At 40.5% G+C, this 26,033-nt stretch overlaps 1 protein-coding gene across 1 annotated transcript in view; it reads left to right on the top strand.

Moving 5' to 3' along the window:
- The first annotated feature begins 2,895 nt into the window (after positions 1-2,895).
- Positions 2,896-26,033, top strand: part of COL8A2 (collagen type VIII alpha 2 chain) — a 218,350-nt gene continuing 195,212 nt past the window's right edge. Inside the window, exon 1 of the mRNA XM_082246680.1 lies at positions 2,896-3,097. The gene's annotated coding sequence lies outside the window, so the exon portion shown is untranslated. The remainder of the gene's footprint in view (positions 3,098-26,033) is intronic.

Below are 26,033 nucleotides of genomic sequence, written 5' to 3'. Positions count from 1 at the left end.
TGGAAGGCAGCATGGTTGCATGCAGTGCAGGAAATTAACATGGAATGTGTCTTTTCCCACATTGTGTTCCAGTGTGAATTAACCCTTAGGGAGAGAGAGAGGAAAGGATCATTATGGTTTATGGAAGAAAGGAAAGAGGGATCACTATGGCACATGGAAGGCAGGAACGATCACCATGGCACATGGAAGATAGGAAGGATCACTATGACACATGGAAGACAGGAAGGATCACTATGGCACATGGAAGGCAGGAAAGATCACTATGGCACATGGAAGGCAGGAAGGTTTACTATGGCACATGGAAGGTAGGAAGGATCACTATGACCCCTGGAAGGCAGGAAGGATCACTATGACACCTGGAAGGCAGGAAGCAGGAATCACTATGGCACATGGAAGGCAGGGATGATCAATATGGCACATGGAAGGCAGGAGGGATCACTATGACACATGGAAGGCAAGAAGGATCACTATGACTCCTGGAAGGCAGGAAGGATCACTATGACACACAGAAGGCAGGAATGAGGGATCACTATGGCACATGGAAGGCAAAAATGACCACTATGGTACATGGAAGGGAGGATAAATCACTATGGTACATGGAAGGCAGGACAAATCACTAGGTTACATGGAAGGCAGGAAAGCTCACTATAGCACATGGAAGGCAGGAAGGATCACTATGGCACATGGAAGGGAGGAAGGATCACTTTGACACAAGGAAGGCTGGAAGGATCACTATGGCACATGGAAAACAGGAAGAATCACTATGACAAATGGAAGGCAGAAAGGATCACTATGGCACATAGAAGGCAGGAAGGATCACTATGGCAGATGGAAGGCAGGAAGGATCAATATGGCATATTGAAGGCAGGAAGGATCACTATAACACCTGGAAGGCAGGAAGGATCACTATAACACCTGGAAGGCAGGACATAGGGATCACTATGGCACATGGAAGGCACTGAGGATCACTATGGCACATGGAAGGCAGGGAGGATCACTATGGCACATGGAAGGCAGGAAGGATCACTATGGCACATGGAAGGCAGGAAGGATCCCTATGACATATGGAAGGCAGGCAGGATCACTATGGCCCATGGAATGCAGAAAGGAAGGATCACTATGGAACATGGAAGGCAGGAAGGATCACTGTGACACCTGGAAGGCAGGAAGGATCACTATGACACATGGAAGGCAGGAAGTAGGGATTACTAAGAAAGATAAAAAGCAGGAAGAAAGGATCACTATGGCACATGAAAGGAAGAGAGAGAGAGGGGAGAGTTCCCTCACCCGAGGCTGGCTGGTCTCCAAAATCTGGGGCAGGGACATCAGTATCACTGCTTTAAAATGCCCGGGCACAGGGGGACATGGGGAGGAGGTGGAGCAGACCTAGCCCACCTCTTCTTTCATTCTTCAGCCTATAGAGTAGGGAGCAAGCTAGCAGGCAGACAAGTGGGCAGGGGGGATGAGCAGCTGTGCTGGCTGGACAGTGCACGGTGTGGCACAAACCTGACTGGAGGATTAGTGGAGTGAAGTGCCGAAACATGTTTCGGCACCAGGCTTCACTGCGGGACTGTCCCGGCGAATGCGGGACTGTTGGGAGGTATGCACAATGTTCAAAGTAACCAGAGTGGATCAGCGATGTTTATCACATATGCTTCTACTGTGCCAAACAAAGCAAACCAAGTTGTGTGGGTGACCTAAACTTTCTCTTTAAAATAAATGTATTTGCCTAAATAGTTTTCCTTAAAGCGTATCTAAACCCAAGGACAAACATGCGTTACATTGCAGCCTTAGATGTGATTGCTACATTTCTTTTCTTTTTAGGGCTTTTTTGTATGTTAGCACCTGGTGACAATGAACATAGATATTCATGTCCTAGGGTGACACTTCTGTATCTATGGATGGTGCTGTCATTATAGTACATGACTACAGAACACCCCCTCTCTTCCTTGCCATAAAATAGGGGGAGGTGTTCAGTAGTCCTCAGGGATAGCAGGGCACAATAAAGCTGGTGAGAATACAGCACAGACAGAAAGCACAGGAAAGTATCAGCTCACAAGATTTCTGGCAAGATCAACGGGTATCTTTTGAAGATATGACTTAAAACTCATATATGTATATATATATATATATATTTATATATATATACATATATATATATATATATACAAATAGATATAGATATATATATATATATATATATATATATATATATATATATATATATATATATATATACAAATAGATATAGATATATATATATATCTATATCTATAGCTATATAGATATCTATCTATCTATCTATCTATCTATCTATCTATCTATCTATCTATCTATCTATCTATCTATCTATCTATCTATATACATATATATATATATATACATATATATATATATATATATATATATATATATATATATATATATATATATATATATATATATATGTGTGTATATATATATATATAGATATATATACTGTATATATTTGAATTTGACAGACCAAAAGAGACCAAAAAAAGGGAACATTTTTTTCATACTTTAACCCTTTCTTAACAGTAACTGCAGACTACATCATGCTGCTTTATTTCTCATGTACAGTCAAATCTAAATGTATCCAGCTATCTGACATTACACCTTGGGCAAGGTCATTTCATCCAACCTCAAACCACCCTTCTTCAACATCGCCCACCCTTCTGAATGTACACCCTTCCTTCTAGTCACACCCCTCTTTCAGGATTTTGTTTTTCTTGAAAAGAAATAACAAGAAGAGGAAAAAAATAAACTTTTGGGTCTGTGAAACTGAAAAGTAATCTGGGGGCTGGAATCCAGTCCAAACCTCTTGGTCTCTGCCCCTTCTCTCTTCTTACACACTCCCGCCCCTTGGTCTTAAAGAGAATGTACTCATCCTGAATATTCACATGTTATAAAACTCTCTCCTTTGCTGAGCTGGGCTCAGCTGACTGCTGTAGGGCTGCAAGGTGCCACTAGCAGCTGACCAGACATCCAGCTGTTCCTGGAGGAGAGAATCACATCTGTCTGTTGGCACCAGAAGCACAAGCAACCTGATGCCACACTGATTGCTGGGATTGCAACGGTAAGCTCTAGCTATATTTTCTTGTAATATTACCTAGCAATAGTGCAAGGTTTAACCAGATAATGCTTCTGTCAATGGGACAGATGAGGAGCAATAAATACGTGTGGTAACCAATAGCAACCACTTTCAGGTTACTGTAGCCTTACAAGTTAAGGATAGGTTGCTCTGGGTTACTTCTTTTTGGTCTTATTAATCAAAACTAGCAACACAGCTAACATTTTTTTATTGCATGCTAGAAAATCATACCACATTTTTCCGTCACAGAGCGAAGGACATAACATAATAAAAAAAGAACGACTTAAATAGGCTTCAGGGGTAAGTTAAAAAAAAGAGTAGTAAACAGTTACATTTTTGTAACTGCAGTTAATGTTTTGTCTGGAAACTTGTGTGTTTGATATTATCTTGAGACCACATAGTAGTCTAGATGAATCACCAGGCTGAATGCAGAACAGGTGCATGGATTTGTAGTATGCCATTTTTTTTTTTGTTCTGCCAGTTACCTGTATACAGTATTGAGGGGGTCAATAGAGGAGCTTCAGATTCCAAGGGAAATTTGGTTTAATTAAAAGGGGAAAGTGCACTTTGCCGTAACCTATAGCAACCAGTTTGAAATCATCTCTCATTGATCTCATTGTGCTAAATTGATGACAGGTGACATGTGATTAGAAAAAAAGATTACAGATGACACCTGATTGATAAACTGATGACAGATGACACCTGACTGATAAATTGATGACAGTGGCACCTGATTGGTAAACTGATGACAGACGATACCTGACTTATAAATTGATGACAGTGACACCTGATCGGTAAACTGATGACATGTGACACCTGACTGATAAATCGATGACAGTGATACATGATCAATAAACAGATGACACCTAACTGATAAATCGATAACAGTGACACCTGATTAATAAACTGATAACAGGTGAATCTGACTGATAAATTGATGACAGTGACACCTGATTGGTAAACTGATGACAGATGACACCTGACTGATAAATTGATGACAGTGACACCTGATCGGTAAACTGATGACAGGTGAGACCTGACTGATAAATTGATGACAGCGATACCTGATTGGTAAACTGATGACAGGTGACACCTGACTGATAAATTGATGACAGCGATACCTGATTGGTAAACTGATGACAGGTGACACCTGACTGATAAATTGATGACAGCGATACCTGATTGGTAAACTGATGACAGGTGACACCTGACTGATAAATTGATGACAGCGATACCTGATTGGTAAACTGATGACAGGTGACACCTGACTGATACATCGTAGACAGTGATACCTGATTGGTAAACTGATGAGAGATTACATCTTATTGATCACTTGATGACAACTGACACCTAAGTGGTAAACTGATGACATATGACACCTGATTGGTTGCTATTTGCTTAGATTTACTATTAATTGTGGTGCCCTCTGTACTGACATTTAATAAACTGGAAAATGTTCCTATTGTATCTAGTTACCTTAGGCAGGAATTAGAAGTGCTATGGCTAATGAAAGCTAGGTGTTTTTGGCACTGAATTAGGAAAGAATTGCGTAGCATCAGTTCAGTCTGTGTAAAGCAGGATACTCATGGTACAATCTGATAGTACAATCGGTGAATCTCCAGAAATGTGTGAGAACTTACCTAAGCAAACCACTACATTTTTGGATTTAATCAAGTAGGCTCTATTGGAGGTTGTACAATCATGTTTTATTATGTGTGGTCAGCTTAACAGATCTTTCAAGGACGATAGTTCGATACCTTTGTATTTGCAGGATATTTGTGCTATTATGAGTAGGTATCCTGATGGCTGTCCATTAGCAACAGACATCAAACATCAATCGCATCAAAACCTTGTTTAATAAGTTATAGTACACCGACCAATCAAAGCCAATTAGCCATCAACTTCACAACTGCTACTGAAAAGTAAAATATCATTGCTAGGGGTATACTGCACATGGTATGGTTTTGTATTGCCTTAAAAATGCCATTCTACTCAAAACTATATAATATTGTCAAAAGTGTTGGGATGTTGCCTTTACACGCACATGAACTTTAATGGCAATATTGAGTTGGCCCACACTTTGCAGCAATAACAGCTTCAACTGTCCACAAGGTTTAGGAGTGTGTCTATGGGAATGTTTGACCATTCCCCCAGAAGCGCATTTATGTGGGCAAGAAGGCCTGGCTCGCAGTCTCTTCTCTAATTCATCCCAAAGGTGTTCTATCGAGTTGAGGTCAGTACTTTGTGCAGACCAGTCAAGTTCCTCCACCCCAAACTTTCTCATCTATGTCTTTATGGATCTTGCTTTGTGCACTGGTGCGCAGTCATGTTGGAACAGGAATGGGCCATCCCCAAACTGTTCCCACAAAGTTGGGAGCATAAAATTGTCTAAAATTCTTGGTATGCTGATGCCTTAAGGGTTCCCTTCACTGGAACTAAGGGGCCAAGCCCAATCCCCAAAAAACAACCCCACACCATAATCCGCCCTCAACCAAATGGTTTGGGCTAGTGCACAAAGCAAGGTCCATAAAGACAAAGATGAGTGAGTTTGGGTGAGGAAACTTGACTGGCCTGCATAGAGTCCTGACCTCAACCCGATAGAACACCTTTGGGATGAATTCGAGTGGAGACTGCGAGCCAGGCCTTCTCCTCCAACGTCAGTGCCTGACCTCACAAATGTGCTCCTAGAATAATGGTCAAACATTCCCATAGACACTCCTAAACCTTGTGGACAGCCTTCCAAGAAGAGTTGAAGCAGTTATAGCTGCAAAGGGTAGGTCAACTCAATATTGAACCCTATGGACTAAGACAGGGATGCCATTAAAGTTCATGTGCCTGTAAAGGCAGGTTTCCATTACTTTTGACAATATAGTGTATATGTTATTTGATAATGCTGACACATTGATGAGATACTGTATGGCTGTTGGGGTATCTGGCTTTATCTATCCCACCATAGACTCTCATTACTTTGGAATACTTAGCTTATACTTTTTTAAAAGAAACAATAAACAAGATGCGTAAAACATCTTAATAATGGCCAAAGCAGGTGGGCCCACCTGAGAGATCTTGCTGCTGTGATGAATTATGAGAATGCGAGGGCCACTGTATATATTACTAGATTTGTGAAGCAGGAGCGTGTAGAGATCAAATATACTATGTGTATAAATGTCCAGTGAGAATGATATACAATGCACAGAGGATTGTAAGGTGACATAAACATATTATAAGCAGTGTATTTTTATAGCGTTGAAGGATATTATCTGTGTTCTATGTTCTTATATTTAAAAATATGGGGTACTAGGACTGCAAATTCATGACAAATTGGTGAAAGAGACATAGGACTGGGTCAGAGGTAACCTGAAGTCTGATAATTGTTCAATTTTAAGTGCCTGGGCTCAAACATTGCAGTAAGAAGGTGGGAGACCATAGGGTTGGTTTACTAAAACTGGAGATTGCAAACTCTGGTGCAGATGTGCATGGTAGCCAATCAGCTTCTAACTTTAGCTTGTCCAATTAAGTTTTGACAGTAAAACCTGGAAGCTGGTTGGGTTCTATGTAGAGCTGCACTAGATTTTGCACTCTCCAGTTTTAGTAAAGCTCTCCTAAGTGTGTCCATTCTTGCAGTTGACAGACCAGCAACTGTTAGACTTCAGGTGACCTCTTGCCATCAACCTTAGGAATGGCATTTTTAAGATGTCTATCCTGACGTGTTCTTTTTAGGATTCTTTTCTAGATTTCAAGGATAAAATAAAATACTGACTTTCAGACTGTGTAAAGGAGTGCAGTGTGTCATATGTAATAATTCGTACCATTGCAAAATGATAAAAATAATAAGACCTATGTATTTGTTTTCTTCTTAATTGCAGACTGATAAAGTGTATTTAAAATACATAGTATATCTAATTACTACCATCATGCTGTCTTACCAAAACAAATCCATCATGGACTTTCAATCTAATGGGTCATTTATGCTGTCGGCCCTCCCCTTCTCTCTTTTGATTTCCCTCTGCCTCTAAAGGTTCCTCCTATGTTGAGTCCTAACAGTATGGCCAATGATCTGTACTAGAAAGTTGGTTGATATGTCAGTTTTTAAATATGACAAAGCCATTGGAGATTACAGTATATCCCGATGTCATTCAAAACATAAGGCCTTGTTTTTAGCATAGAAAAACTGAAAGGTCTTTGCCCTTATAAGTTTACATGAATATTTGGACACAGGAAGCATTTTATTGTATAAAAGAGAGCAATACTTGATTTGTGGGTATTCTTGTCTAGCTTGGATACCTTCACAACCTTAGTTAGAGTTTACTGATTAGAAACCGGATGTGGACACTCTTTGGATTCCATCACTCCTCCGCCACAACAAATCTCGGCGTGGAAGACAGATTAATGTACCTGTCAAGAACAAGTATACGTATCTGTCAAAGAGAGGAGGTGGCACTAGGCCCAGAGTGTCCATACTGCGGACACACCATCCTCAGTGTATGTTCAGTCATTTGATAGCTAGGACACTGTCGGCAAAGCAGACGACAGAGTCCTAGCAACAGATAACGTATCCGAAAGTAAATACCAGGGTGAGATGCTGGCTGACATCATTTTCCAAATATGGCCATTGCTTTGCTCGGGTAATTACATCAGTCAGAATCCCTGCCCTATATATATTTTTAGCCGCTGGCCGGCGGGAACTCCCAGCTAACAGCTGAATAGAGCTAAAGATGAGTCAATAGGCTGCCATAGCGCTGGCGGTTCCCGGCTTCATAGCAACCAGAAAGCGCAGTTAGATAATCTATCAAAGTCATAACAACTTCCCAGCACAAAATACCCCACACTCAGCACTGGCGTCTCTCTGTATGCCAGAAATAGAATTTGCCACAGACATACAGGTATATTCTAAAAGTGGCCTAAATAGGAACCACCCAAATTTGTAGCACATATGGGTAACCTGAATGAAACTGTCTCAATGCTTTGTTGCATTTGACACCGGACTTTTTCAATGCGGAAATACTGCTAGAAAAGTGGCAGGATTGCTTTATTGAATTCCTCCCAACCTTCCAGGCATATATACCATTCATTTATTTCTACCAAATTGTTTTAAAAATGTAGATGCAGTTTTGCACAGTATATTGCATTTGCTGTGGTTTTTTTAATAGTATGGTATACGGGTTGTACGTATTAGACAATGTGTATCCAAAGGACAAACTTTTTATTAGCTTTGGATAGAAAGAGATAGGGCCAGTAACATTGTTTTTTTTTTTTTTTTCTTTCTATGTCCTTACTGGGGAAATTCACCTTCTTTGTGTTCTGTGACTAGGAATCAAAGTAAGATATAATCCAAAGTTTTGAATTTTCACTGGAAGTTAGGGTACATTTTCTAGTGGGGATGCTTATTCCAGTGACAACTGTCCAAGAGGGGATTTTCTTTGTCATAGAGATTTCCTCTTACTTCCGATTGTGCCTATAGGACAAGATATGAAGGTTATTCTTTCCAAAAACACACAGATGGCAAAAAAAAAAAAGAAAAAAAGCTTTAACATTCCCTACTTCATCTAAAGTGAAAAAACTTCCCTTTAGATATTCTATAAAGTGTACGTATAGGCAAAGCTTTAGTTTTGGATGAAGTTTGGCAGTATAAGTACCTCTGTCAAGTTTTGCTCTGTGTCCACTAGGGAGACTCTCCCTCTTCATTTTCCCTGGTGACCTTTGTGTTAGAGTTAAAAAATAGGGAAATCCAAAATGCCACAGTTGTCACCAGAACAAGAGTTGAGGAGAAATTCCCTAATGGGTACACCTATTTAAAATTGGAATTTGCCTCAATTCGTGGAGATCATCTCTCATTTTCTGTTGTGTCCCCAGGACAAGAAGCAAAAGGAAATCTTCCCAAAAGGAAATTTCTAACGGGTTTTAACCCCCTTTACCCTATCCAAAAAAAGAAAAGGTTTGAACAAATACACACTTTCAGAAAAATGGATTTCCGATGAAGGATAAAAGAGTATAATGCTCTTTCCCTTATACCTGTTATACCTGTTGTAAGCTATAGGGCCTAAATACCTATTATTTGGTAATAATCAGACTCTGGAAGATCCCTTCATCACATGCAAAATCATAATCCAGTACAAGTTGGGAGGTTTTCTGACTAAATAAAGAACAATGTAGTGCTAGGATCATCTCTGCTGTATGAATAATCTGACATATTCTAACCCAATAAAAGCCCTTTTGAAATGGCAACAGTTGGAAGTCTGAAAAATATTGTTTTTACTATATCTGACGATTATATGAGGAAACTGTTGCCATTTCTACAAGCACTGTGCTGTATAACATGCTTTAAGGGAACAGGATCAATATTTTTTTTTTTTCGGTTAACAAACACTTTAAGCCATAATTGATGGCTTGTTGGATACTTGCAAGATATGGCTTACCTTTCTATCAAGTCTTTCAACTTGCAACTTCAAGTACCTTGTTAAACACCAGTGTTCCTCAGCCCTTGCCAGGACTTAACAACATTCTATGGCAGGTGATGGTAAGCCATACCAAACAAGAAACAATTACACTCAAAACATGTGTTTAATATATGACCCTTTGAGAAACATGCTTCCCACGGCTTGGCAATTTCTTGTTGTCCATCGCAATCAATCAGAATCCTTGTTTATGAATAGCAAGAATTTGTATAGCACACTTTTGATACAGCAGCACTTTTATATGTAGTAACACATTTTTTTTAAATTTACAGTTCAAACATTACATTTTGTTTTTTTTCAATTTAAACATAAGCATGTCAATTATATGTTCCCCAGCCTTATATTCGTTTAAGCTTGTGAGTTTTACCATGGATTTTGAAGTATGGGCCTGCTTTATATAAATTGGAGAAAGCCTGTGCTGCCCAATACATCTTCATATGACAGGGCCCCTTAAAAAACTTAGGCTAACTCCAAATCTAGAAAAAGAATACCTTGACTTGTTCCTGAGTTGCATTTATCAGCCCTTCTTGTGTTGGTATCAGACCCCATGGTATATACCAACTTCCCTATGGCACGTGGTTTCTTCCTATTTTGAAGTACACTTTTTTAAAATAGTACTCCTGATGGCACCAAAATGACAACAAACCCAATTACACTATATAGTGGCAGCAGGACTATGTCCTAGTTTGCAGTGTTTTCTGTACATTGTAAGTAAGTGTAGTGTATTGCTATATATATTTTGTGTTTTATCGCTTAGAATCCTCCAAACACTTCCAGTGTTATGATGTATTAAAGCAAGAGTAAAGTCCGCTTTGTGATTTTTACCTAGAGGTAAGCCCTATAATAGGGTAAAATGTAGGTAAAATGAATATCTCCAACACATGCAGCATTTAGTAGATATTCACCCTGAATGCAGCCGGTGACATCACCGGCGCATGCGTTCTGCCGGTCCGGTATACCGTGTCGTACCTTCAGAGCACCGCGCCGTAACCAAGGTCCCCTACGTGCATGCACAGGAGTGATGTCATCGCAGCTCTGGCCACTCACACAGCCGGTGTCCTCAAACCCTGAAGGAAGACCGGGGGAAGATGGAAGCCCTCTCAGCGGCGACTGCATGCCACTGGAGGGCTTCATTTCAAGGTAAGTATTTTTTATAATGTGCTAATATGTAAAAGTTTTTTTTTTTTTTTTTTTTTTTTATTGCAGCATTGAACTACCATATTAATGTATTTCTAATGCCAAAACTTTTTTTTTTTTTTTCAAATTTTGTAGGGTAAGGAATGGTTAAAACCCCTATCGATTTGTTTTGTCATTAGTGTCCCTTTTGAGAGATTTTCCTTCCCTTTCTGTAATTTAAACACAGCAGGAAGTGAGAATAATTCTGTTCAAAGTGAGGTAAGTCCTCCCTGAGACAGTTGCTGCAGGAACCAGTGTCTTAATTTAAAGACTTTCCCTCTATTTTCTGTTCTGGCAGAAACTCAATCTTTTGGATTTTCCCTCACTTTCTTTCCCAGCGACAGTATACAGCAAGGCAAATCTCCCTAATGTGGACACAGAAAGTATTAAAACATTAATTGGGATTCGAACCCTTTGTTACTCGATCAAAACTATGCCTTTAGATAAACGTTAAGTACAAAACTGAATTTCAAGGAAACAAAAGAGGGCGCAAACACCTAGTGCATTACCTCCAACACCATATACATTTACTAAAAAGCCAAAATCAAACTCACAAGAATAAAGTAACTACAAGCGCATAAATCCCCAACTCCAGCATGGTGGAAAACCATATCACTGTAGTTGGAAGCTGATGTTTTTTTTCGGGAGACAAGCCTCCTTCCTCAGAGCTCAGGAGGCTTGTCTCCCAAAACGCATCAGCATCCAACTACAGTGATATGGTTGTCCACCGTGCTGGATTTATATGACGTTGGTGGTAATGCATTAGGTGTTTGTGCCCTCCTTTGTTTCCTTGTAGTGCTTTGAAGTTTCCCAGCTTTAAGGAGAGCAACGTCGCCAGGAACACTGCCTTTGTACAATTGGATGTGGGATTGTGTGAGCATTGAGGCTTGTTAGTATGTAGTACAAGACTGAATTTATACAACTTTAACCCCTTTTAGTGGGTCTTAATGCTGGGAGGGGGAGGCAGTGTCCCAATCACATGATCACTGCGATTGGTTCTCAGAGCAATAACATGATCGGGAGCCTGTCCCATTGGCTCCCAATAACAAACGGGGACTGGTCAGTGTGCTGGGAGTGCACAGTGAGCATGCTTTCAGCACACAAACCCAGAAACCCATGGATTTATATGAGCATAGGCAGGGGAGGTTAAGGCCCACCTGCCCTGCTGCTACATATATATTTTATGGCGGCGAGAAGTGGTTAATATGGCCCTGTTACTTTTAAGTGTTAACATTAATATTGGCGGCAACTGTGCTGACAGCTCAGACAGAAAAAGGGGAACTATAGTTACAGTGAGCCCAGCTGATCCTTATAAAGCAGCTTATGCCACCTTTTACCCTAATCTGAATACAGTGCCTATTTTGTGTTAGCCATGCTGACTGCTTGCAACGTGATTTCTTACAGTGCAAATGGTAAAACATTAACACTTTCATGGAATGAAAATAAAAATGTCATTTTATGGTCCGAAACGAATTAGAAAGAGTTTAAATACAGAAGAAAGAAAAGGAAAGGATGAAGAAAAGAAAGAAAAGCCTAATGCTTGGGCAGACTGAATGGAAATGTGATGTGATGATATAAAAGGTTGGGTTGTTTGTCCCAGTGTCCTGCTCCTATTCTGGTTGCCACGTGCTCTGGAAGGAGTCTAGGGCTGCTTTGGCAAGGACATTGGAGGAGGTGTTCACCAGGAGTCTGGCAGTGACAGGGAGACTGTGAAGTTATACAGAGGAAACTGTGTATTCAAACCGGGGAAATATTCCTAGCTCAGCATGTAATGTACAGTATAAAAGGAAAAAAAGAATAATTGTTCTCCATGGTGAAAAGAAAGTGAGCGACGTAATCTGCGTCAGCGTCACAATTAACTAAAGCTGGACAAGGAACTTTAATCCTAATTAATAGCATCATGCATACACCGGACAGCTTTTAGCTTGTATAGCCTGCAGGTACCTTGGTGCATAAAAAGGCTGCTGTTTCCTTTGTGGTGTGTAGGAGCTATAGGAAATATGTAGTAAAGGCTGGGCAGGGAATAAAAAAAAAAAAAAAAACTGAATGCATTCTTTCCTATGTGATGTTCTTTTTCAGAAGGACCAGGATTTTATACAAAGTCCTGAGGTTAACACTATCCAAGTGAACATTTTACAGCGAATAGGGATGATGGGACATGATGTAAAGAAACTTGCGGAGTCCATTATGTCTCCATGCTTGATATCTGTTGTTCTTTTAAACATTTAGGCTAATGGGATGTGTGTAATTTGCTGCAGGTTTAGGGGTGACTTCAGAGGTCAGGTTAAGCATTAGGGTAAGATTAAAAGTTATTGTAAGTGCCAGCAGTTAAAGCAAACTGTGCTTTGCCCATGCAGGGGAAAGAAATACCGTATTTTCCGGCGTATAAGACGACTGGGCGTATAAGACGACCCCCCTATTACATGATCTAACGGTAATACTTATACTTAGGTTACCTTGGAGATATTATACTCGGCGTATAAGACGACCCCCCATTTTTGGGAGATTTTTTTGAGGTTCAAAAGTAGTCTTATATGCCAGAAAATACAGTATGTTTATTTTAAAGCCCACCTCCTGCAACTTATATGCACCTTTGCATTACTAACCACTGATCCATTCAGTCTCTGAGGGTAATGGCAATACCTGTTATTTCTGGGTACGGAGGAACATGTGATTGGCCCAGCCCTGTGTAAGCTCCAAATAGAATACTGGCTTGAGTTTACACAGGGTAATTTTATTTATTTTCCATAATCTTTTTTATTTTGAGCAAAATAAAAGAAATCCATACAGTACAAACAATGTAGACAGTAGGTAAAGATCTATGCCAGGTGTGCACACTTTGGGTAAGTGATGACATCAAACTCACAGAATATACAGAGTATAACAATAGTAGTACAGTATTTCAGAGTTTTTATATACAATTACCTGTTGAACAGATATATTTGTTGTACTTATATCCCAGAGCATATTTACGTCAACCCCATTATGCATGGTTTGTGAGGCTTAATGTGATCCATTTGCGGGGGCCAGAGAGATTAAAAAGGGATAGAGTAGAAGAGGATGAGAAAGAAAAGAGAAGCGAGTGGGAAGAAAATTTAAAAGAGGGTGAGGGGAAGAAGAGGGGCCATAAGGGAGGAGTAAAAGCAGGGTGTAGGTGGCTCCCGGACTATACCCACTTCCTTAATCCTGTCCATTCACCCTATGTAGGACAGTAACTGTGAACTACCAACTATGGATCATGAATGTATCTAAGAGTCAAAGATATCATACATGAGGTCACAGGAATGATTTCAAACCACGGCTGTCATCCATTCAATATGTATATAAATAGCGTATTTAAAGCCCCAAAGCATCATGTTTCCATCTCACCTCACCTGACTGTAGGAATGGTGTTCTTAGGGTTATAGTCAGCATTTTTCTTCCTCCAAACATGGCGAATCAAGGTAATGCCAAAGAGCTAATTTTTGGTTTCATCTGACTATTGCACTTTCTCCCAATCCTTCTCTGAATCATTTAGATGTTCATTGGCATGACTGTACATGTGCCTTATTGAGGAGGGGGACTCACTATGTTTGAAGGAAGAAAAATGCTGACTAATATCCTAAGAACACCATCCCTACACTCAAGCATCGAGGTGGAAACATTATGCTTTGGGGCTGTTTCTCTGCTAAAGGTACAGACTGACTTTGCTGCATTGAGGGGCCAATGGATGGGGCCATGTATTGTAAAATCTTGGATGAAAACCTTGATGCCTCAATCAGAACACTGAAGATGGGTCATGGATGGGTCTTTCAGCATGACAATGACCCAAGACATACCGCCAAGGCAACAAAGGAGTGGCTCAAGAAGAAACACATTAAGGTCATGGAGTGGCCCAGCCAGTCTCCAGACCTTAATCCTATAGAAAATTTATGAAGTGAGCTGAAACTTCGAGTTGCCAAGCGACAACAAAGAAACCTTAAGGATTTAGCCACTTGCCGACCGCCGCACGACTATTTACGTCGGCGGTCAGCCCCTCACAGGCAGAGCAACGTAGGGCTACGTCGCTAGCCTGTGAGGGTCTAGGGAGCGAGCGCGCACCGCTGGAGGAGCGCTCCCGCGTGGTCACGGACCCCCCCGCGCGTGTGACCGGCGGACCCGATCATCCGCCGGTCACTCGCGATCGTCGGTGGAGAGGGAGAAAGGCAGGCGGCTGATGTAAACAAGCAGCCTGTCATTCTCCCCTATGTAGGAATGGTGATCACACGGTTCTACTATGTAGGACCGTTGATCACTGTTCCTACACCTCAAGCCACAGCCAATCACAGTTAGAATCACGCCCCTAGGGACACACATAACCCCTCCCTCTCAAAAAAAGTTAACCCCTTCACTGCCAGTGTAATTTTACAGTAACAGTGCATATGTATAGCACTGATTACTGTAGTAATGTCACTGGTAACCCCAAAAGTGTCAAAAATGTCAGTCAAGGGTCCGATCTGTCCGCCGCAATGTCACAGTCCCGCAAAAAAAATTGCAGATTGCCGCCATTACGCGTTAAGAAAAAAAACAACAAAAATAACAAAAATCTTTCCCTTTGTTAGTAAACGCAATAACTTTTGCGCAAACCAATCAAAATACGCTTTTTGCAATTTTTTTTAACAAACATATGGTAAAAAAAAAAAATTGGCCATAAATGTTAAAAAAAATTTGATTTTTAATTTTTTTTGGGGGGGGGGGGATTTCATATAAAAAAATTTAAAAAATATTGTTATTTTTGCAAAATTGACGCTGTTTTTTTTGGTTATAGCGCAAAAAGTCACACAGGTGATCAAATACCACCAAAAGAAAGCTCTGTTTGTGGGAAAAAAAGGACGTCAAATTCGTTTAGGTACAGCGTCGCACGACCACGCAATTGTCCGTTAAAGACACGCAGTGCCGAATCGCAAAATAGGCCCTGGTCAGGAAGGGGGTAAAATCTTCCGGGGCTTAAGTGGTTAAAGAAGATCTGTAAAGAATAGTGGACCAAAATCTCTACAGAGATTTGTGCAAATCTGGTCACTAACTACAAGAAACATCTTACATCTGTGCCTGCCAACAAGGGTTTCTCCACCAAGTACTAAGTCATGTTTTGTTTGGGGATCAAATACTTATTTTACTCACTGAACTGAAACTTAATGTATAACATTGGTATGATGTGTTTTTCTGGGTTTGTGGTTGATATTCTGTCTCTATTATTTAAAATACACTTATGATACAAATTATTGACCCTTCATTTTTTTGTAGGTGGGCAAATTTACAAACTGTGCTGGGGATCAAATAATTGTTTTCCCCACTGTATAGCCTTTTTTTTGGGGAATATTAGGTATTCATCAAGGTACATCTATGTTTGTTGTTTCTGAAAAAATAATATTCAACTAATGGACCTTCACTCCCTAATCTTTGCTGGGTAATACATATATATGAACATCTCTGAGGAAGAGAGAATTAGGGTGTATGGTACCCAGGAGATTCAAAAAGGTTCCATTGGCAACAAGCACACATGAAGGAAAAAACAATTTAGCCCCTTTCATGGACTGGTTTGTTGTGCCTTTAGGCCGAAAATGGCAATACTTGTAGGGTTGGAAGCTCAGACTTCCTGCAGTGTCTACTGGTAGACACTTATGCCAAACCCACCAGGACTCTCCTTTGCACGATGCTCCTAATATGCAACCATGCTCCTGGAATCACCTTCCTTCTGACAACATCAAACTTCAGGCCTATAGAACTCTTTCTTATCAATAGTCTTGCCCAGGCAGCAGGCCCGGGAGGCTCAGATAGACAGTACACTTCCCTCCAGGACAAAGCCCCAGAAGCAAAAGAGCTTATCCAAATGTTCACTGTTCCCAGGGACACTACCCAGCAACATGAGGAAGTAAACGATCACCTGAGCATAAGGGAACTCGCAGAAAGAAGATTATATACTGTAAATTAGGCCAGGGTGTTAACAGTCTGGCAGTACTAAATAAAACATAAGGCTTTTCTGCAAATGGCAAGGCTGCTACATAGGTTTTTGCAAATATGTCCTCTTGATGTATGCATCAGCATAAAAATGTTAAAAACAAGTAATGATACCCTGCCCTAAGATAATAAAACAAATGTTGAATAAAAGAGCTTTTAAAATACAAATAAAAATGACAAGGAGCAGTGGGCAACGGCTACATTAGGCACCACAACCACAAAGGCGGGATCATGCGCTTTGAACCCAGCTGTAAGCAGCCATTTAAAACGTGTGTTGTATGAGTTGTATATGGAGGTCCTTTACAGAAGTGGCACAGATCAGATTGATCAGCAAGACAACTAAGACAGAGGTTATATAATTTCTCTAGTTTTTTAAAATCAGAACAGCACTGACAGTAATAACAATGATACAATGAAGAACACCAGGAACTCTTTAAAAAAATACAGTTTTATTTTTTTACCCCTGTTTTGCTCATGATTCTGCTGATGCACACCAAGGAAAACGAATTTTCTCTATCATCCAATGAGACACGAATTTATGGATAATAAATAACTAAAGGTTATACTGCTGCCTTCAGGGAAAAAAATGAACACTAGGAACATAAAAAATGAGGACCAGCCCCCCATAGGCTTTAACACCTCCCACCTCACGTCTACTTCCTAACGGCTATATTTTTTGATTGAATTGGAAAATGTTCTATCATTAACATAGAAATTGAGGGAGAAGAAAGTAGGTGGGCTTTTTAGATTGTGGTTCCCAAGGGTATACCATAGCATATCGCACATATAAGTCTTATATAAATATAAAAATACATATTTTTATTAAATACATACTGTTTGACATATTAGAGATAAAAAGGTTAAAAATCTCTATATGCTATATATAAAAACAGGACACATATGTATGTGTCATACAAGTAGAGATCATATAGTAACATACATCATATAACAGCCAACATGTTTCGCTGGATGAACCGCTTCTTCAGGGCTTCATATCTGGGTTTAAAGCGCAAACATTTCATCTTAACTCAGCGCGTTAGATGTGTTTCAGCTAGGGTGAGACCGTAACTGACACTTATCCTTGCTGACACAAGGCAGCAGCAAAAGCCATTCAGTAAAATAAATTATCTGTATCAAAGAAACCAAGGCAATCGGCTAGCAGGAGATGAAAATCAAAAATGCAAGAAAAAAGTTTACACTCCAAATAGGTCATCAGTCTCAAGGTGCTTAATCACTTGATATGCTAACTTTCCAATAACCAAACATCAAATAAGAGAATCGCTATGCCACGGGTATCAGCAGAAATGGTGTCTGGGTCTCCCCAGAGGCCATTCCTCCAGCCTATTTTTAACAGCTACCAGTAGAGTCACACCTAATACTGAAAACCCTGGAAGTATGTCCAGCTAGCCATGAGCACAGAATTTCCAAATTCATTTAGTAAACTGGTGTTCTCTCTGCAACAGTCATTTGACTATTACTGTTAGTACAAGACTTCACTATTTAGGTCAGGCCAGGTTTGGGGACTTCTTGTTGAGGGTTGGGGCCAGAGTTGTGACAGTTCACCTGACCCTGTTTACGAAGACTCTATTTTATGGGTGTGTATGACTGGCTATTGTTGTGCTGGGGATTCTTCTCATCATTGTACTTGCAGGTTAAGCTAGGGGGCACTGCTGGGAAAAAGAGCCTTTTTTTTTACAGTCTAAACTTGTTGGGCATTGTTTGACATTGTCAGAGACTAGGGAAAACCATACTCTTTATTATTTGCTTGGGCTGAGTTTCCCTCTTTTACTTGGCAGCAAGGCAGCGATTCTGCCTGAACTACCTTTGTGAACTTCTCGCCATGCCTCCTGCAGCAAGGACTGGCAGATGCACACATGCCTGCGCTGCACACAGTGGCCAAATCCTTTGCATGCTCTGCTGTTCTGTGGAATTAGCGTGCTAGTCTCTGAAGCACTTTTTTCTCAGACGCAGCTTCCTTCCATGCTCTGGAAAACTGCTTGGGTCCTTTAATCCCTTGAGTGACGGATTAAGTAGCTCCATTTTTAAAGCTATATACCTTTATTTACATGTAAGCAATATGTCTGACACCAGTTTATGATCTGTCAAAAGAGAATCAGAAAGCATAGAAAAATGTCCATACATCTGACCTGTCCATCACCTCAAATGTTATGTGCGACACAGTGCTGAATGCAATCGGTGTTCTGTCTCAGGCATGCTTTTCTTTAGCTCATGTTTGCAGATCAATATGGCTTATGTGCTGGTCAATGGAGCAACAGTGTAAGAAGGGCTTCTTATGATCACCCTTTGTTGGAGACCATCTTTTTGGCTCTTCTCTGGATGAAATCATTAAAAGGAGTACTTAAACCACATATGCAAAAAAAAAAAAATAATAAAAAAAAGATCAACAGTGCAAACTCAAACATTTCTATTCTATTTCAAAACAATCTCTTTATTCCTCTAAGTCAGGTTCAAGTTCCTGAACCCACATGTTTTCTTCCACTCCCTTCAGGGAATTAAATATGCCCTAAGCAGTCTAAGAGCTCAAAACCCATTGATAAATTTGCTTCAACATTAAAGTCTACCACCACAAGCTCTATCATAGGTGGAGTCTAAAGGCCTTCACAAACTTATAGGAAGCTTGCATTGACAATGCTCGGCTGTGGTATCAACAGATTATAAAAAAGAGTTTCTCTTTCACCCTAATTTTTCACTTTGTATATTTCCAGTTATTCATGGATTGTTAAATCAGGGAATTATTGTTCCCAATCCTCCAACCGAAAAATGTAAAGGTTTTTATACAAATCTGTTTACCGTTCCGAAACCCAAAGGATGCCTTGCCTCTCTGACTTTTTAGTTCAATGTGTCATGCACAATACAGACTTTGGATGGCTTCTGAACTTTGTGAAGTCATCTATCTCTGTCACATCACTTTGATTTCTTGACCCTTTTTTTTTTTTATACCTTTAATGTTAAGGTCTTTCTATCCCTATGAGAAGTTGACAAAACTGCATATTTTGATTTGGCAACTTACAAAGACCCCTGTATGAACCTATTCAGAACAATTCCTTGACATTGTTATTCTATGCCTTTTTGTTGCCATCACTTTGGCTATAAGGGTTTATGAGTTATTAGCATTGTTCATTAAGGAGCCCTATTTGATTTTACACTAAAAAAAGGTTGTTTTGAGACCGAGGACCTCCTTTTTGCTGAAACTGGTCTCTGCTATTTACCTTCGTTATAATATTGTGTTGCCTTTATTGTGTCCAGCACTGGTGTAACCAAAGGAGATCTCTCTCTCCATTGGCTGGATGTGCTGAGGGTCATCTAGTGGCGCTTTTCCACTGCATAGAACCGTACCGGCTCGGCACGCTTTTGTGCTTTTCCACTGCGGTACCGCATGGTATAGGGTCGGAACAGTTCGGTACGATACGGTATAGGTTTGCTTTTCCACTGCATGGAACCGAACGGTACGGTACGGTACGGCTCTGAAAAAACAGTACCTACTCGATTGTGGTTCCAACAGGTACCAAACTGGTACCATATCCCACAATCCTTTGCATGCAGTCACTACTAGCCACTGATTGGTCAGAGAATCCCACCCACCCCATTGTTATCCCACCCACTTAACTTTAGTACTACTTTAGTGGAAAAGCAAACCTATACCGTACCGTACCGAACCGTTCCGACACTATACCATGCGGTACCGCAGTGGAAAAGCAAACCGGGCCAAGCAGGGCCGAGTAGAGCCGAGCCGGTACTAGCCGGTACTTGCAGTGGAAAAGTGCCATAGGTTTACCTCTCAGGTCAGTGTTTCTTTTAGGCAGATTGATTCCCAATTTGTTATTCCAAAGGTCCAAAAAAGAGAGTTTTTAGCTTCCAGATCCACTATTGATAAGTGGATTCAACAGGTTGTTGAGCAACCCTATGAGTTGCAAGACTAAGTACCTTCTTTTCCAGGTAAAGTTTACTTGATTGGCGTTAGAACTGTGATTCATTCTTAGGCTTTTCATTATCAGGCTTCTGGTGATCTCCAATCTAATGGCACTTTTCCACTGCAAGCACCGGCTAGTACCGGCTCGGCTCTACTCGGCCCTGCTTGGCCCGGTTTGCTTTTCCACTGCGGTACCGCATGGTATAGTATCGGAACGGTTCGGTACGGTACGGTACAGGTTTGCTTTTCCACTAAAGTAGTACTAAAGTTAAGTGGGTGGGATAACAACGGGGTGGGTGTGATTCTCTGACCAATCAGTGGCTAGTAGTGACTGCATGCAAAGGATTGTGGGATATAGTACCAGTTTGGTACCTGTTGGAACCACAATCGAGTAGGTACTGTTTTTTCAGAGCCGTACCGTTCGGTTCCATGCAGTGGAAAGGTAAACCTATACCGTACCGTACCGAACCGTTCCAACCCTATACCATGCGGTACCGCAGTGGAAAAGCACAAAAGCGTGCAGAGCCGGTACGGTTCTATGCAGTGGAAAAGCGCCATATGAGACTTTAACCTCGTCTTCTGCTTACATGTACTCAAAGTTTAACAAGTTTGGTGTATCTGTCTCTGAAGATAGTTTCTGCTGAAAAGATCTGCAAGTGGCTGTTTATTACCCTTGTATTGATTTCTTTGATCTGGTTCACCTGTATCTTTTTTGGTGTGCCTGCCCAACTGTTTAGACTGCTTTTGCCCTTAGTTTCGTATTATCCATAAAGCTGCGTCCCCCATGGACAATGAAGAAATTGGGATTTTTGTACTCACTGTAAAATCCATTGACAGACACAGCTCCCTCTTCATTTGCTATCCTTCTTCTTTGTACTGCTACAGTTAAGCAAGTGTTTGGTGGGAGGGGGTTATGGCCTCTATGGGCCCGGCCTTTGGTTTTCTTTGTACTTAACCTAAACAAATTAATGAATAAACAAAGAGTCACAACCATATGTTACTGGGATTTTGCTTTGGTGTTTTCAGGATTACAATTTGGAAGAATGGGTTGAACTTATTGGCTAAATTGGTGCATTATTAGCTATACTAAAAAGATTAAACTTGATAATATGAAGTATATTTCAAGTTCATATCATATTCCTCAAATCATGGATTATATATGAGTATAATACTCAAGAAAAACTCTATATTGTTCACAGTCTCTACATGGTCAATACTTTTGCTAGGGTACCATGTTCACTTGCTACAAGGAATGCTAGTCTCATGAAGTTGTTCTCTATGAGTATCTGTAGGTTTTGAACTGTATTCTTCCGATTCCCAGCAAAACCTAAGACAGACTGGTAGGTTAACTGACTGCTGATTAGCCTGTCCTTAAGTACATATGTCCATGTTTATATGGCTCTGGTAGGGAGATTAGAGGTCTTTACAGGAAAGGACTAATGTGAATACTCCAGTGCACTGTGGAAGATGTTAGTGCTGTTGAAATATGCAAAATGCTAAAAATTAAAAAAAAGTACAATTACCTTACTAATTGTGTTTAACATTTACCACACATAAAAACAGGGTTAACAGCTGATGTCCAAGCAAGCATCTTAATACAGAGCTAAAATACATATATGGTAGCTCTTTGCCTGCCAAAAGGATTTGTCATATTGTGCAGACAGTTTATGGAATATGGGTAAAACTTTTTTCCAGCTAAACAGGAAAGGCTGACCTCTAAAAAAAAAAAAAATCCTTTTCTTGGACAATACAGGGATGACATTTAGGGAATTAATAATTATTGGGCTTAAAGCACAAATTTGTGTAGAAATAAAACAAAATACCAAAAAAATGTAGTTATATTTTTATTAAAATATCATTTATAGGGCTGCGCATCTTCACTTACCTCACGATTCGATTCGTATATGATTATTAGGGTCACGATTCGATACAATTCGATTCCACGATGCATCACGATGCATCACGATTAACGGAAGTAAGCAGAGCTGTTGCGCAGGAGAGCTAGGCGGGAAGCAGACGCCTACATGCGTCTTATCCAGCAATGACAGAAGAGGGAGGGAGGGGGGAGGACACAGAAGAGGGAGGGAGGGGGGAGGAGCCAGAAATAGATTATTTGGGGGGTCCGCATCGATGCAGAATCACGGGTGGCCGCATCGCGATGCATCGATGCAACGATTATTTTCAACAGCCCTAATCATTTAAGTGGTGTTACCCTTTAAACATGTATTACTTTTATGCATTCCTTGCATTAAAGTAAAATAAACTCCACACTAACTGTTTCCCCCCAATCCTAAACACTTTTCTGACACCTCTCACAGCTCCAGTGCCACCTCAGCTGCAGCACCACGCGTCTTGACTGCTGAGAAGCATAGGCTCATTTATGAGCAGCTAATAAACCAATACCTTGCCCCCCAAAAAGACACAGAAGCTGATTAAGTTGGAAATAGGGCAAGGCCGCAGCTTTATTGAACTTTGCAAAAATAACAACTTTCCAAATGTACCAAACAACAGTGCCAGTCACGGTTATACTGTGAGCACCAGACAATGCCAGTCACAGTTCTACCGTGAGCACCCATAAAACATGAACTTACATGGTCTAAGAGGCCTGTCCTTACCATCAGTGCCAGACAGACATTAGTCTGACCCCAGAATTTAACTTGAGGGCATAGCCCATAAAGCAACATCAATTGCTGGCAAGGTCAAAACCGCCAATAAAGCTGTGACAACATCAATTGCTGGCATGGTCAACTCTTGTGACAGCTGAATCTCCTCAGAGCAGTTGGATGTGCCCCAGCGTAGCCTTTTCCTAGAGTTCAGGCTCCACCCAGTCACCTCAGGTCTTTGTAGCCAATCCCAAGGGAGCTACTTAACTTCTCTTTTAGGTTCACACCCACAGTGATGCCATGCTTCCAGCAGTCAAGGCTCCCTTTCCCTAAAGGAGGTTCAAGGGGCCTTCATTCTTCCTGGTCTCACAGGAGAGACAATAAGCAGTGGGAGCCATAGGCTCCTTCTGCTGTCAGACAAACTCCTGTGAAGAGGGTGGGGGGCATGGCTTGCCAGCACACACAGCTCGGCTCAGGAGCGTGCACACATGGGTGCACCCTTTGCATATGACTTGCTGAGAGGGTATCCAACGGAAGAGTGTGTACCGCTCAGGTGAGTATACTTGGTAAAGTCTCATGTAGGTGCTCGTCCCGACTCACCACCATATATATATCAGAGAGACAGACATATTTGATGCACACCATCACTGGACTTGATCAAATTTAAATCTTTTATTTCTCCATAGTCAGATAAACAGCACAAAGGACTAGAAATCTGTTGACACATTTCACACAATTAAGTGCTTGTTATAAATAAGTACTTAATAGTGTAAATGGCGTAAACAGCTTGCTAGTCCTTTGTACTGTTTGGCTTTGGAGAAATAAAAGATTGGCACTTCAATCAACTCCAGCGGCAGTGTGAGGCCATCATCTCTTTCTCTTTGCTGAGAGGGTATTTAGAAGAAAATGAAAGAGGAAGGGGACCCCCTAAATGGGACTGTAGCGGGTAATAACTCATATATATGTCAAAAAAAGGTATTAATTTATTAATACAAAAATGAAAAGTATATACAGTTTACAAATATATGTTCAAGTACAAAAAATTACTTTAAAATCTCAGAAATGGCGACTGAACAAAGTTAAATTGTGACGAATGGGACATGGAGGAACCTGGGGTTTGGTCCTGGAGACCCTACGCGTTTCAAAAAGTCTCTTCCTCAGGGGCCTTAGACCATTTCTGAGATTTTAAAGTCATTTTTTGTACTTGAACATATATTTGTAAACTGTATATACTTTTCATTTTTGTATTAATAAATGTATACCTTTTTTTTACATATTTATGAGTTATTACCCGCTACAGTCCCATTTAGGGGGTCCCCTTCCTCTTTCATGCTCACTATTCAGTAGAGGGATGAGGGTTTTTTAACTCACCATTCACCTTTTCCTGTACCCAACCTCCATACCAATTTTTCTGTATTTAGAAGAAAAAGGAGTAGAGAGTGCCAGTGGGGGAACTTCAAAAAGAAGATAAGCGAACCCTCTGTGCAATATCATTGCACAGAGCAGATAAGTATGACATTATTTTTTTATTTTAAGAAAAAAAAATAGCCTGCAATATCACTTTAAATGCATTTTAAATGCAACTAGTATAAAAGCTTAGGTTTGGCTTGACTTTAGCCTTTTGTAATCCTACATACAGGAGCACTCAGACTGGAAGTGGGCTGGTTAGCACTAATAACCAGGCTAGCTATGCTGTCAGTCAGGGCTGTGTATATCTCAGGACTGGATGGAAAGGATAATTTTAAGTAAAAAAAAATGTGCCATCTATTTATTTCAACTGTTGTTCCCCAATTCAGACAACCAGAAGCAATACACCTTAACTAATATCCCACCATTGCCATCAAAAACATCATGAACAGGGGTACAGAGCTTACAGGGAGGAGGAAGACTGGATGATGCACAGTAGTCATACATCTGGAGAATTATCGTGAGAAGCCAAAACCTACCAAGATAGTGACTGCGGAACAATATGCACACATCAATACCGCTGCCACAAAATGTCAAGAATCATGCCCATGGTGTAACTGGCCAAGAGCCTTATTTGGTGTAGGAGGAATGGGGAGTGTGAGCTTCCTTTAGTAAGGTGAAACAGTTATTATATATACTAGAAAAAAAACTAAAATTGCTAAGGACCACACTAAGTGAAATAATACCATATGATAAGGAAATAAGACACTTACCATCAGCCAACTGACAAATTGGATTGGCGTGATCCAAGTAACTTAACAGAACAATAAATATACCTGTGCTAAAAAGAAACAGGTATTACAGCCTTCAGTACTACCAGCCACCACTAGAGGGAGACACACCCAGGAAACTACAAATCTTGTATACAATCTGGCACACAGGTTATGTACCTGCTATTTTTACATATGTCTTCAAGTTATCCTCTGAGCTGGAATCCTCCCACACTTCTACTTTTCTATCACCCACTGACTGGCCTGTTGGCAACAGACACACATCACTGACAAGTGAGCATATAGGTAATAGTGATATAATGCAACATTGTCTCTAGGAGCCATTATTTTTTAGCTTAGTACAGAAAAGGCTGCTTATTCATTTTGAATATTTCCTATTCCTAGGCAGGCAGCGCAAAGAAATATGTACAGAAGTAAAAAAGACAAAAATGACATACAGACCTTTGGCTATGTGCTATAAAATAAAAAACAAGAAACCCCCAGAAATAAACACTACTTTTGGTGGGGAAAGAACACTAGAAATCTCGTAATTGCTGTGTTTTTGAATACACTTCCCTTACAAATTACCCAGTTTTTTTTTTC

This window comes from Pelophylax lessonae, assembly GCF_965119305.1.
Source record: "Pelophylax lessonae genome assembly, chromosome: 2".
In the NCBI taxonomy this organism is placed as follows: domain Eukaryota; kingdom Metazoa; phylum Chordata; class Amphibia; order Anura; family Ranidae; genus Pelophylax; species Pelophylax lessonae.
This window is presented reverse-complemented; position numbering and strand designations above follow the sequence as displayed.